General features: G+C 35.3%; 1 long non-coding RNA gene across 1 annotated transcript; it reads right to left on the bottom strand.

Moving 5' to 3' along the window:
• Positions 1 to 7,347: 7,347 nt before the first annotated feature.
• On the bottom strand, positions 7,348 to 11,123 carry LOC128509004 (uncharacterized). Its single transcript, XR_008355989.1, has 4 exons — positions 10,873 to 11,123; positions 8,968 to 9,024; positions 8,772 to 8,836; positions 7,348 to 8,508 (listed from the first exon to the last, which is right to left on the bottom strand). It is a non-coding gene; the product is annotated as an uncharacterized LOC128509004 (long non-coding RNA).
• Between the last annotated feature and the right edge of the window lie 604 nt (positions 11,124 to 11,727).

The following is an 11,727-nucleotide window of genomic DNA, read 5'->3' as shown; positions in this document are numbered from 1 at the left end:
AACATACAGTACTTTACATGTTAGCTACAGCAAATAGCTAGGCTACAGTATATAATAAATGCTACACACTGCAGTCAGTGGCTAGTTCTGGATTTTTCTTAATGTTGGTGTTGGGCTTTTCATACTATTTCACTGGTCTTATGAACACTGCTATGAGGTTAAGATTATAACAAACAAGTATTTCAAAACAACATTTACAAGTTAAAATTTATTTCTCTTTTGGAACATAATTAAGCTTTTTTTAAGCATTTGTTTTTTAAAAGAAATAGTTAAAATTCTACACTTACACACAAAAAAGAACTAGGATTAATAATCTGTTTAGATACATATACAGTATTTGACTAAAATTAAGATATCTTTTTAAAGATATTAAAGTTTTATAAATTCAAACTATATAGAAAACCAAAAAAAAGGAAACGATAATAAAAAAAAACAACAACAAAAAAAACGAACTTCAAGAATTAAGATATCTTAACTTTACAAGATTATTTGCAGTGTAGAACAGCAAATGATTTTTAGCAGCAAAAACGGTCTAATACAATGTTCTCTTTTTCAATTAGGTAAAAAGGGGTGCATTTTTACCAAATTGGGACTCAATCCTTTAAATTTTCGCATCCTCAAACTGAAGAATAAAATTCTGTCTTTGTACATCATGGAAGCCTCCATTAGTGGGAGTGAGTAAAAGACCCTCTTTTCCATACTCGTGTAAAAAAAAAAGTGCCCCCTCTTTTAATAAGTTTTTATAAGTTTTTGTGCAAAAACATAACAAATACCTTCTGATTGTAGAGGGTCTTAAAATTAGGCAAATACAACCTTACAAAAAGTAACTTTTTCACCATGGTATTATTTATTTAACAAAAAATATATCTAAAAAGAAAAAAAATTAAAGAACTAAGTACCCCACCAGGTGGAATGACATAAACAATGGTCTTAGAGAAGCAATTGTTACTGCACATCAATCTGGAAAGGATTATAAAATCATTTTTATAACTATTATAACCATTATTTTTGCAAGTTGCACTGGATAAGTGTGTCTGCCCAATGCCCAAATGTAAATTTTCAAACAATTTTACACATCTCAACACATTCACCCCAAATTCTGATGGTGCAGTACTCAGAAATAAAAAATAGAAATAAACTTAGACCCACCCGGCAACACTCACTCACTCATCCTCTATACCGCTTTATTCTGTATTCAGGGTCGCGGGGACCTGGAGCCTATCCCAGGAGGCTAAGGGCACAAGGCGGAGTACACCCTGGACAGGGCACACACACACCAAGCAAGGGGAGAACATGCATGTTTGGCCTTAATTCCCAGCACCATGTTTCCTGAAAACCTCTATCAGTGGAAGTAAGAGCTGTGTATAAGCCAATGGCCAAAAAATGAACTGAAGCAACTTTGTAAAAAAAAAAATTGAACAAAACAATGTGAGAGACATACAGGAAACGATTACTTTAAGTTATTGCAGGTGGATTTACAAGCCATTGAATCATGGGGGTATTTAGTATTGCCCACATGTTTTTGCTTTTTGGCTTCATTTTTGTTAAATAAATAATAGCATGGTAAAAAACGTTATATATTGTTGTTCGTCTGAGGTTGTATTTGCCTGCTACAATCATATGATTTTAATCACATACACATACACACACACACACACACACACACACACACACACACACACAATCACCAAACCAAAAAAAAAAAAAAAAAAAGAATTAAAAGAGGGGGCACTAACTTTTACACATGACTGTATTTAACTAGCTCATTAAGCTGCTGTCAGTTTTGGTTATATTTACAGTATAATGTCCTGTTGCAGAAGGAGGTACATCAACAAACATACAAAATCAAATCATGGTTAAGAAGACATTTCATGAAGATTTGCACAAATATGATTAGACAAAATAAAAAATGCATTTCCCTGACATAAAGAGCTACATTGTTTTCATGTTTAATCATACCCAAATAGTGATCTTGGCCTTTATTGTCATCACACATATTTTATATTGAACTGCATGGGAAAGACAGAACATTTCACATGTAACGCCCAAATCTTCTCAGTAATAAATGGTCCTCAGTGTTACATAAATCACACAATACCCACTAATTATCCATCAACCCAGCGCTAACCATTAACAACACTATGAGTACCATACGGCTGTTTTTCTCAACTCATTATAGAGAAGGTGTTAGCGTTGGAATGGAAATTGGTCACCAGATGGTCATTATGTGGATTTTTTTTTTCCTTTTTTTTTTATAGAGGGATCAGAGGTCTTTGGCAAGATCCTGGGGTGCTTACTGATTGGAATGGCCTGACAGATGATTTATTTGTGTCATGTCTTTAGCAGGGCACTTATTCTTATGAGGCACAAATTGGGGACAAAGCTTTCGCAATGCCAGGGCCTCAGGCACAGAAACACTGGACTCATTTTCCTAGTTTTAACAATATAGAGCTTCAACCTGTTCGACTAGTAAATTATTCACAGTACAAATCACTCACATAAGTGTAACTGGAGCTAACACATGGGAAAATGAGAGTGGTTCATAAACTAATCTCAGACCTGTTCGCCTTTTTACTAGAGTGTTTTGAGATGACTTATTTATTCAATTGACTGTTTAGCTTGGTGAGACTTGGTCTGCTCTTTAAAACCATAAATACCCTTTATTCTGTAACTTTTAACCACAGTCAACTGAAAAAGGCCCACATGCGGCTGATGTGAACTTCAGTCAGGATCGTTTAGACGCATAATTGTTTTGCAATGAAATAAGCTTGACTTATGATGCGGTCTGGTAGAGGGCAAATATTGTTTTTTTTTCTGTTTTTCTTCTTGGGTTAGACCCACGCCATGGGCAGCCTTGGCAACTGAACAGCACTGGCACAAGTTACAGTTTTGCTTAATCCACATCAGGTCACCAGCCGGAAAGGCCCGCTTTCTTGTCAGTTTCACAGAGAAGGGGCCTCGTCTTAGGTCACCGTCGAACTTTCCAGATGTGTCTGTGTGCGATCAAACAGTTCATAATTAGAACCATATAATTTGTAGACATTATTATATTAAAGATGGCAGTTGGGTTTGCCGAGCAAAAACTAACTTTGTGAGTGGCTGACCATAATTTAAGGTTCTGTTCACTGTCGTGCCAGGGTAGGGGGAGCCTCGGCAAGTAGAACACGGGCCTGCTTATGTCAGACATCGTGCTACAGGGAATTGTAAAATACACAAGGCATATTTACACACTCAGGAAAAATGCCAGACTCAGTGGATATTCAGTGAAGTATGAAAAAATTTTATGAATTTAAAGTCATGTTTGGATAGATAAGTGTTCTAGTGCACCTGTCATTAGATCTACGTCAAGTAATCTCGAATATGAAATATGATATAGTACAGAAGTGGTATAGTATAGTATAGTATAGTATAGTATAGTATAGTATAGTATAGTATAGTATAGTATAGTATAGGAGTTATAGTACAGATCGATATATAAAGTCAAAAACACATAAAAACTAATTAATTATTGTGCTATAATTAAGCTTTAAATGGATTAAAAAAGAGAGATAAAAAGTAAATATAACAGGACAAAAGACCATCATCATACTCACGCTCATTACATTTCTTTAGATTTAGATTACACTAGATTTTTATCCTGTACAGGGAATAAGCACACACAGTTAAACACACATTATGGACAATTTGTAAACACCAATTAGTCTATTCTGTATGTGTAAGAAAACCAAAGAGCCCGGAGTAAAATCCTTAACTCGATAGGAGGCCACAGTGCTGACCCCTATGCCACCATTCTGCCTCTATTATCATTCTACTCTTTGTAAACCGGTTTGGGTAACCAGGTCAAATTGACGTACTGTATTAAGAAAAGACGTCTGTGTGACAGGTGATGCTTTTAGGAATACGTCATTGTGCCATTAGGAATACTGTATGTCAAGAAGACATTGATGGTTTATGACCGACACAAGGTCTTGCCTGAATCAACAGCTGGATGATAACTTTAAAACAGCCACAGAAAAACATATAGCATTGATTGGTTATTGTGTGCAAGTAATACTATCAATACTTACATATTGGATGGCATGTTTGAAAGAAACAAGTAGATTTTGTTGTGGATGCAATAATCAAACCTTCTTAATGATAAACCAAAATCACCATTTAAAAAAAAAAATAGAAGAAACTAAAGTCATAAAGATCATCCTGAGTTCTCTTTAAGCAACGAACCCCAGAATTCCAGATTTCATGCACAGAGACAATATAAAAATTTGAAGCTAAATGTTCATTGTGAACTGTACAAAACCTTTAAGGTCTTAGAAGGGATAGGGAAGGAGGGAGTGTATGACATCTGGCAGAGTTTTAACAGATACATCAAGACAAATGTGCAAATGTGTCGGCCTAAAAGCTGCTCAGAGGGTGTGAAAGCTTTTAGAGACAGCTATTAATGATAAAGATTAGAAGAAAATATTTAGAATGTCTGAATATAGGAAAAATACCCATTTAGTCCATTTCGACCAAAATGACACACAATACATTTCTATTTTTAAACTCGATGGTTAATTAAAGATCTAGTCATTTACATTAATTCTTTTTAAACTTTTTAAGCTACCCAGAATTTTTAAATCATGCAGGAAACAAGCCAAAGGATTCAGAAGCATTATGACTATGCTGAGTAAGTAGCTCTCTCTTCCAAGAAATGTTTCGGCCATTTAGGCAACACTTTCATTCTTGAACCTTGCTTTCGTCCCATTATCCCAGAGCCATGTATATGAGGCGTGTCACTCCTCTTCAACTTCTAATCCAGACCCTGTAACCCATCCAGGCTGTGCACAGCTCCCTGTCCTAAAAAAGCTTAGTTTGTGCAGCTCAGTGGACCGTTCTGACCCTTCATGGCCAGGTGCCGAGTGAAACGTTTGTGGAGGATCTGACTTCACATACACACACACACATGCACACACAGACACATTCCTAGATGGAAGATTCATAGGACACTCACTAGTCCTCTGCTCTGCATCAAAATCAGGGTCAGGGGCTGAGCAAACAGCTCATGCAAAATTCAATCATTCATTCATCTTCAGTAATTAATTCATTCTGCTCACACACATTCACACACTTGTACAAAAAATATATTCTTGACACATTCAAGATAATTTATTTGCTCAGAAATGTAATAAAATGAAACCACTTGAAATGTTGAGATTGCACTATGCTTTTGACGCTTACCATGCAGACTGAATTTGCATCCTGTCCTATAATACAAAAGAAAAAAAATAAGTCAATACTTTGGATAGTCAACTGGTAATTTAACAAAATTATTATATTTTTGAACTGACATGCAGATTTCTTGCAATATTGTGTCTGTAAATGTTGCTGATGTATGTATTTTAAACATATGTACAGTATGGAGGCGGAAGCCATTAGGGATGAGGCGGACAATCACCCATATTAGAAAAACAGCCATAAGTACAGTTCACTGCATAAAACCTTTTATAAAGAAAAAACCTGGAAAGAATGTTTTTGGTTTTACTGTAGCCAAAGTCTACAAATTATTTACAGTTATTGCATTATGAGCTAACTGCTACAGCACACCCATATTGAATGTTTCATGTTAAAAGAATCCTTTCATAAAATTACACAAATATTTAATGTATTTATTTATTCATTCCAAATGACACCTTATTTCCGGAAAACAGTTACTATGTGTAAACCATGGCAGTTTGGAGTGTATTTAGCCCTAGCCTTACTTTTCAGTGTGTACTAACGTAAGCTAACCTGACAGGATTTCAAATGTTTATATCAATTTGTAAAGTTTTTCATTCGTAATGCTAGCAATTAGCTAACACAAGCTAATCGTCAAGTGTTCATGTTAAACTGAGAAGTGTAAGGAAATTTTTCATAAATTACAATAAAAAGCAATTAAGGTTTACAGAAAATGCTAAGCGTTGATACGATACGTTGATGAGACTCTTACCTGCAGTAAAACACTTGTGTTGTGAACAGTGCAAAATATATTAAACAATGTCGCATGTCCGTAAATGACGATCCCGGCCGCAGTGCCTTGGAGCCCACTGCCGTTATAGTTGTGAATATTCAGAGAGTGGAACGTCTGATTCTTAAAAAATCAACAGATAACTTGTTGCCAACTTGCAGAAGTCAAATCTGTCTGTGGCATTACATTACAGGAACTTAGCTGGTAGTTATTGCCACATCCCCGTACAGTCCTGATCTCACTTCAAGCCATTTCCACATGTTTGGGCCATTAAAGTAGTTCTTGGGAGGCCAGCATTTTATACATGAAGCAGGCCGACAGATCATGGCTCCAGCGTATTAAGGAAACTTTTCATCTTGATGTGTCTAAGCTCTTGTAAAACTCTGGGATAAGTGCATTAGTATAGCAATGGAATATAAAGAGAAATAGGTAAAAAAAAAAAAAAAAAAAAAAGGTAGTATTTACTCTTATAACTGTGTTCTGTTATTCTGTAAGTTAAGTACTTGCTAAGTTATCATACAGTATGTACAGTAGCGTTCATTTTTCTACATAAAGTTAAATATATCCTATAATACAAAATTATATTACAGATATAAGTAAAGACAGATTTCTCTGTAAAAAAAAAAGCCATCTAATATAGAATATAGAATTATCTCAAAAGATTCGCAGTTGATTGTATATTCCATATTAGATGGCATTTTTTTCAGATGAAATTTTAATGATAATTTCTCATATACAGATGACAGATGTCCAAAAACAGGGTAATTAAAAAAAACAAGCATAATAATAATATTATTATTATTATTATTATTATTATTATTATATATGAAATAACTTGTTTTTTTATGTCAACTTCAATTAGCGGAATTATGTATTCTACAAAACCAAACCTTTCATATTTCAATTATTATGAACAACAAAAAGCCTGTTTTTGTCCATAAATATTGTCAAATGCCCAAATACATCTTTGTTTTAAATACCCCCACATACTTCACATTTACTGAACAATTGTCACTAGGACCAACAACACAAAAATCATAATTAATTCTAAACCATACAAAGAATAAAAGAGTTTAAAATTAGAAAGTAATAATAAACATACAGTATGATGAGAATATTAAAATGATGCAAATTGTATTGTATGGACTAAATCCAAATACAGTACATAAAGTCTAATGAAGATAAAATGTTGGTGGTATAACTGTGCCACCTAGTGGTTTAGTCATTTCTGCGCGTTTATGACATGAAATCACTCAGCAGAGAATCATCCTAAATTTTGTAATGTTTGGAAGAAAAGAGAGGAATCCTAAAAAACTTTCACAATGAAAAGCGATAAAGCTCTCAAAAGGAAAATCAAAACAATGTCAAAGATGCCAGTTTATTATGTACAGTACTTTGTCATTTTCCACCATGGTAAAAGACATTTTAACGAGGGGATTCAACAAAAAGCATAGAGTAAAAAGCATAGAATCGAAAAGATTAATATGGTTATGCTTATACGGTATATTACAGAGAGGTATGATGTTGCATATGAGGAGTGCATGGACGTTTCAGTATACATTTCCAAAATCATTTTTCTATTTAAATATTCCACTTTGATCTGGACTACAGTAAGAGCTGTACGAGATTACACAAGAATAATTGTTCGTGCATCAAGCAGCTACAGTCACACACTGAGGTAGACTTGGCATGACATTATACTGTACATCATCTTTCAAGGCAGCCTTATCATTTGTAAACAGTGCTGCCAGACTTGTATATTTCTAGTATGGAACAAATTAAGCATTGATGATAAAATACACACACTGATATTAAACTTTGTGGAGTACAGAAAACGTTTGGACATGCTGTCACTTTCATGTGGTACAGTAGGTTTCATGAAAACGTCATAGTATAAGGTTTTGATGTAGATGATAAAGCTGTGCCATAATGCAGGGGTGCTCAAAGATTTTGTAGTCAAGAGCCCCTTTTAAGTGTAAAATAAATTCCAGATCCTCCTGCATTCCTCAGGACAGATTATTTAACCTATTAGGCTCAGTGTAAATACTGTATTTACTGGAATATTTTGCCTGTTTATTAGAGTTATAGAACTTTTAAATTTGTGACCTTTATATACATGTTTTATATACAACGTTTTTAAGAGTGGTAGAAGGATGGAAATTTTATTTAGCATATTTGGTTTTGAAGGTGAAGAAGGTGTTTTGCATTTCTCTGTACACAGCTTCAGCAGATTTTTCTTTTCCAAAAAAGGCATCTGTTCATTCAACTATGGTTTACTTCCAATTTTTAGATAGGTAGCGTAGTTTAATATGAATTTTTGTACCATATTTAATCACACTTATATGAAATATCCTGCTTAGTTTTTATACTGTAATTCTTAGCATGTCCATCCTGGAGGCGATGGCGTCAGTCAAGCCAAAGCGTACAGAGGCCATTATCTGGAACAGCTCGGCCTCGTTTTCTGTCTTCGGCTTTGCCAGCTCGCACCAGCATTCCTCCACTGGAGTGAGTTTACCAACAGGTACCTTTAATGTCATGATTAAACATGAATATTAGTACTTTCATAACTACCAGCCTGTTTATAATCCTTCCATACAATCAGTAGTCTTTTTAGTAGCAGTAGGCTAGGCTCAGAATAAACATAGCTCAGTTGGTTATGGAAAAGTAACTAAATGCAGGATTATGGGTAATATGCTAAGACAACCTATGACCCTGTTTAGTTAACAAGGGCTATATCAGATATTTCACACAATTTACAGATGAAAAGAAAGAACAATTTTAGTCATACCTCTGGCGATATGTTTAGCAGCCACATCAGCTCCTCATTAGTGAACTCCATCTCAGAACTAAAAACTGTTAAACAGTTTTGGGATTAGTGGATTAGAACAGATATAGATATAGAGATCACGCTATTACAATTTGTTTTTACAACGTTATAATTTTATGTGTGTGTGTTGCATTGTTGCATTGTGCACAGTACACACCTGGAGTTTTCCTTTCATTACTACTTTCTGGCATCACGGCACACATGCTGATAGTGGCTGCCAAAAAGAAGAGGAACAAATAGAGAAAAATATAATAATAAAATATTATACATTAAAGTGATACCTTTTTTCTATGTAGATTTTTGTATATATTACTTGATCCTTCTCTTTTTTCTACAGTATCTTTGATCTGGACATTTAACCCATTTATACTCCCTAATCCTTTTTGTTACAGTATGCTAGCCATGTGGTAACAAACTAAAAACAAGGAAGTTTTGAAAACGTTAAGAGGATTAGATAATCCTCACTAACTTCTGAGCCTACACTACAGAAACCATACTATTGTATATATCATTAAGAATTATGTTATCATATACTGTAGGACAAACATTTTGTTAATATTTATTATAAATATAAAGTCTGTAAACAATGCTCATCCAGTAATCTATAATGTTGAAGCACGTGAGAGTGTGACATCAGTGTTCAGTATCTAGTGATACAGAATTACTTTGATCGAATAGACGGACACGGTGACACAGTGAGACACGATTTCGATGTGTCTGTTTGTGTTGTCTCCATGAACACTGATTTCCTTTTTTAAAAAAATTGTGTAAGAGTGTAAAAGTGTGTGAATATACACTGAGCAGCCATAACATTATGACCACTGGCCTAATTTTGAGTAGGTGCCTCCTTTTGCCACCAAACCAGTAATAATCCAACTAATGATCCAGTTTGTCCCTTGGATCAATTTTGGTCGGTCCTGACCAACACAAGCCAAGAACATACCCACAAGAGCTGCAGTTTTGGAGTCACTTTGACCCAGTCGTCTAGCCATCACAATTTGTCCCTTCTCCCAGTAGCTACAGTACAGTTTCAATATCTTGTTAAATAGTGCATGGAAGTGAGTGGGATATTAGGCAGCAAGTGAAACTTTTTTCCTGAAGTCGATGTGTTGGAAAGAAACAAAAAAAAAGGGCAAGCATAAGGATTTGAGTGAATTTGACAAGGGTCAAATTATGGTGAGTAGAGGACTGGGTCAGAGCAACTCCAAAACCGCAGCTCTTGAGTTGATGTTCCTTGGTGTGCAGTGGTCAGGACATCCCAAACGTGATGCAAGAAAGGAAAACCGGTGAACTTGCGACAGGGTCATGGGTGGCCAAGGCTCAATGATGCACATGAGCGCTAGTGCAGATTAAATTGATGAAAAACTTAATGTCGGTTGTGATAAAAAGGTGTTAGAACACCTTTTTGTTATGGCTGACCAGTGTGTACCAGCTATAGGGTGATCCTGGTAAAGACCCCGGCTCCATCAGAACCCTGACGAGGATGAAGTGGTTATGGAGAGTGAGCGCGTGAATGAAATTGAGTTCATACTGTACATTTAGAAACATTTCTAACGCTGGTGAAAAAACTCGTTCACTCACAGCTGTTTAGAGGAAGGTTGACCACAAGGGGGAGCTCTAATCACTAAACACTCTAGGGTGGTTTGCTTTCTGTTTGCATAGCAACCGACCTGCTACACGGGCTACACACACCAAAAAATAAATAAATAAATAAATAAATAAATATAATATAACTTATTAACAGGTACTATGAAGGATATATATTTTTTTAAAAACGTGAAACCAAAATATTAGGTTTTACTGTGTACAATTTAGCAAGAACATTTTATTTATTTATTTATTTATTTATAAACATTTTACGACGTATTTACTTCATAAGCTTTCTAACAGCCTAATTAAAACCTAATCAAACCGAGTCAGATGTTTAAATGTGTTGTTTATTTTGGTCTTCTTCCTTGTGTGGAAGTTTCCAGAATTTTCTCTCAGTAACCACGAGAATTCTTAATTTCTTTTATTTTTTCCAAAATAATAATAACATATAAATATATTTTTAATGACTCACCTTTAATCCAAACGACCTTAATCCAGCACTATTCGTGCAGCATTGCTCATGTACAGTAAACACCCAAACTGCAGATATTTATTTCCTCTTTTCGACTCGAATTAGAAAAACATTATAGCTGCATTAGAATATTATAACTGCAGTTATTTGTCCGATTTCAGCAGCACGTATCGAGTTTCCTGACATTTTCCCCCTCATGCTCCTCTCTGTTCGGCTCTATCTCTCTCTCTCTCTCTCTCTCTCTTCTGCAGCCTGTGTGTGTTTGTTAGACTCTTGGCTTGACTGGGGTTTCCCAGAAATCAGCCGGTGAGCCAAACGAAAGAAAAGTGAAACTATCCCTGGTGTGTGTTTTGCTGCTTGTGCTTTGCTACGTCAGACTTTTACAACAGGCGTTCAGGTCAAACCGAGACTTTCGATTGTGCAGAATTAACAACTTATTTTCATTTCTCTCTATAATCTCCTGCTGCTAGACTAATGCACATATCCCAGGGTTCACTAGTGATTTGATACCACCAAGGTTTCTTGATCTTTCTCAGTACAACATGATCAAGCTTCCTGAATCACGTCTGAAACACTGGCCTCCCAGGAACTCCTTGTGGAAATGGCTTGGAGGTCAGGCGAGGTCAGGACTGTAAAGGTGGTGTTCATGAATGATCGTGTTCCTAAAGGTGCGTTGTTCATCTATTATACGGGATCATGCATTCCACTTGCTGCATGTTAATGGGAAACGACTTCTCATACACTACACAGTCAAAACATGGTATTGGTGCTAATTCAGGTGAAAGCTCATTTAGAAAAAGTGATTTTTTCAGACAGAATCATATAAACACCATTTTAAAAAATATATAATACTTA

Source organism: Clarias gariepinus, chromosome 21 (assembly GCF_024256425.1).
Source record: "Clarias gariepinus isolate MV-2021 ecotype Netherlands chromosome 21, CGAR_prim_01v2, whole genome shotgun sequence".
In the NCBI taxonomy this organism is placed as follows: Eukaryota; Metazoa; Chordata; class Actinopteri; order Siluriformes; family Clariidae; genus Clarias; species Clarias gariepinus.
Note: the sequence above shows the minus strand (reverse complement) of the source record. Positions and strands in the feature narration are given on the sequence as shown.